Genomic DNA, 2,469 nt, shown 5'->3' with positions numbered 1-2,469 from the left:
TGAGTGTGCTTGGGGTGTGTGTCCTTAGAACAGCGTGGGCCAAGGCTAGAATGGGAAAGAGGCGCCCTAGTCTGGATTTCCGGATGGGGACAGGTTGGGGTATGCAGTGGCACAGGTCCTGCCTACCCTGCTCTCGGCCACCCTGGGCCTCACAGGCTGCTGCCCACAGCTCCGGTGCCCTACCAGAACTACTACGATCGGGAGGTCACCCTATCACCCAGCAGCCCTGGCATACATCCGTCCTGTGGCATGATAAAAAGGTGAGACACCTGCTGGGATGCAGAGGCAGTGTGGGAGGCAGGGCGACAAGCAGGTCCAGCCTCTCCTCCTGCAACTGGCTGTTCCACATGTATTTGTGAAGCACCTATTGAGTGCTTGGTGCTGTGTTCAGGTGCTGGGCACTCTTTAGGGATAAGACAGGCTCAACCTGGCCTCATGACACCCTCAGCCTGAGGTGACCCAGGCATTAAATAAATAATTATACCCTACTTACTCACTAGTGAATGCTCAGAGCTCCTGGAAGGCCCCAGGCTGGCTTGTCTCTTGGGCCCTGTTACTAGCCCAGGTTGGTGCCCTGGACTGTCAGGCAGCAGAGGTGACACTCTCCCACTAGTGCAGGATCAGGGTACAGGAGCAGGCCCTACAGCCAGTATTCTTGGAGAATTCTCCAGGCTTTTCAGGAGCCCTTCCCTGGCCTAGCTATGGTTGGGTCCTAGTGCCATGCCTCAGTGTGTCACCTGCACAAGTCACTCACCTTCTCTAGGTCCAGGGTGCATGAGTGTTGGGGTCAGACTCAGAATCAAAAGACCCTCCTGTTTTAGGCCTTGAGTGAAAATGGTGACAGCCCACCGGGAGCACCTTAGCCTGCTCAGAAATGCATCCTCTGCCCCAGCAGCCAGGTCCTGGAAGGGACCATATGCCCTGTCTGTGGGCATCTAGGAACATCTGTGAGTGGCACATGGTGCCTGTGCTGCACCCCCACCCTGAGGCCCCCATGACCTCCTCTTGCAGTCCAACCTTGTACAGAGAAGGCACTGCCTTTGGGAGGTGGGCAAGGCAGGGGCGGTCAATGGAGTTCCCAGCTCTCTGAGGGCAACTCATTTTCAAGACCTCAGGAGCCCCTAGAACCTCCCTGCAGGACACCTCCAGGAAGCAGAGGCTTATGAGGAACACAGTCACTCAGAGCAAGGAGCACTGTACATCCCTCTGAGAACCTGGAGAAAGTGACCCCAAGAATAGGATCTTCACACTCTCACAATGTTACCAAAATCTTGGTGGATTCAGGCCTCCCTGCTCCCCTAGTGAGGACCTGGATCTCAGCACAGGTGGTCATTTAAACAACTGGATGAAACAGCTCACCTGGGGCAGTATCAAGAAAAGACAGAAAACAAGATAAGGATGCCCATTCTCACAGCTGTTATTGAATATAGTACTGGAAGTCCTAGCCACAGCAATCAGACAAAAAAAAGAAATAAAATCCATCGAGGGGCCGGCCAAGTGGCTCAGTTGGTTAAGAGTTCGCTCAAGAGTGCGAGCCCTGAGCAACAGGGTCACCAGTTCAATTCCCGGCCTGAGCTGAGCTGCCACTGAACTGCCAACAGGTGGCAGGATGGCCCAGCTAAAAAAACAAAAACAAAACAAAAGACCTTGGGGAGGAAATAAAAGGCATCTAAATTGGAAAGGAAGAGGTAAAATTGTCATTATTTGCAGAAGACATGATACTATATAGAAAGAACCCTAAAGATTCCACAAAAAACTATCAGAACTAATTAATTCAGTAAAGTAGCAGGATACAAAATTAATATTCAAAAATTGGTTAAATTTTTGTACACCAATAATGAGCTATTGGAAAGAGAAATTAAGAAAACAATCCTATACACAATTGCATGAACAAAGAGGTAAAAGACCTGTATTCAGAAAACTGTAAGACAATGAAGAAACTAATTACAGAAGACACAAATAAGTGGAAACATATACTCCTCAAAGATAAGAATTAGCACCATTAAAATGTCCATATCACCCAAAGCAATCTACAGTTTCAATGCAATCCTTATGAAAATACCAATGCCATTTTTCACAGAACTAGAACAAATATTCTGAAAATTTATGTGGAACCACAAAAGATCCCAAACAGCCAAAGCAATTTTGAGAAAGAAGAACAAAGTTGGAGGTATCACGCTCCCTGATTTCAAACTATACTATAAGGCTATAGTAATCAAAACAGCATGGTACTGGCATATAAATAGACACAAATCAATGGAACAGAATGGAGAGCCCAGAAATAAACCCATGCCTATATGGTCAATTAACCTATGACAAAAGAGGCAAGAATATACAATGAGGTAAAGACAATCTCTTCAGTAGATGGTGGTGGGAATAATGGACAGATACATGTGAAAAAAAAGATTGGAACTGGACCACTTTCTTACACCATATACAAGAATAAACTCGAAATGGATTAAATACTGC

At 47.1% G+C, this 2,469-nt stretch overlaps 1 protein-coding gene across 1 annotated transcript in view; it reads left to right on the top strand.

Moving 5' to 3' along the window:
• Positions 1 to 2,469, top strand: part of PSTPIP1 (proline-serine-threonine phosphatase interacting protein 1) — a 38,172-nt gene that overhangs the window by 18,309 nt on the left and 17,394 nt on the right. The gene's annotated exons all lie outside the window — the stretch shown is intronic.

Source organism: Hipposideros armiger, unplaced genomic scaffold (assembly GCF_001890085.2).
Source record: "Hipposideros armiger isolate ML-2016 unplaced genomic scaffold, ASM189008v1 scaffold_931, whole genome shotgun sequence".
In the NCBI taxonomy this organism is placed as follows: Eukaryota; Metazoa; Chordata; class Mammalia; order Chiroptera; family Hipposideridae; genus Hipposideros; species Hipposideros armiger.
The sequence above is the reverse complement of the archived record's forward strand: the minus strand, read 5'-3'. Positions and strand labels throughout refer to the sequence as shown.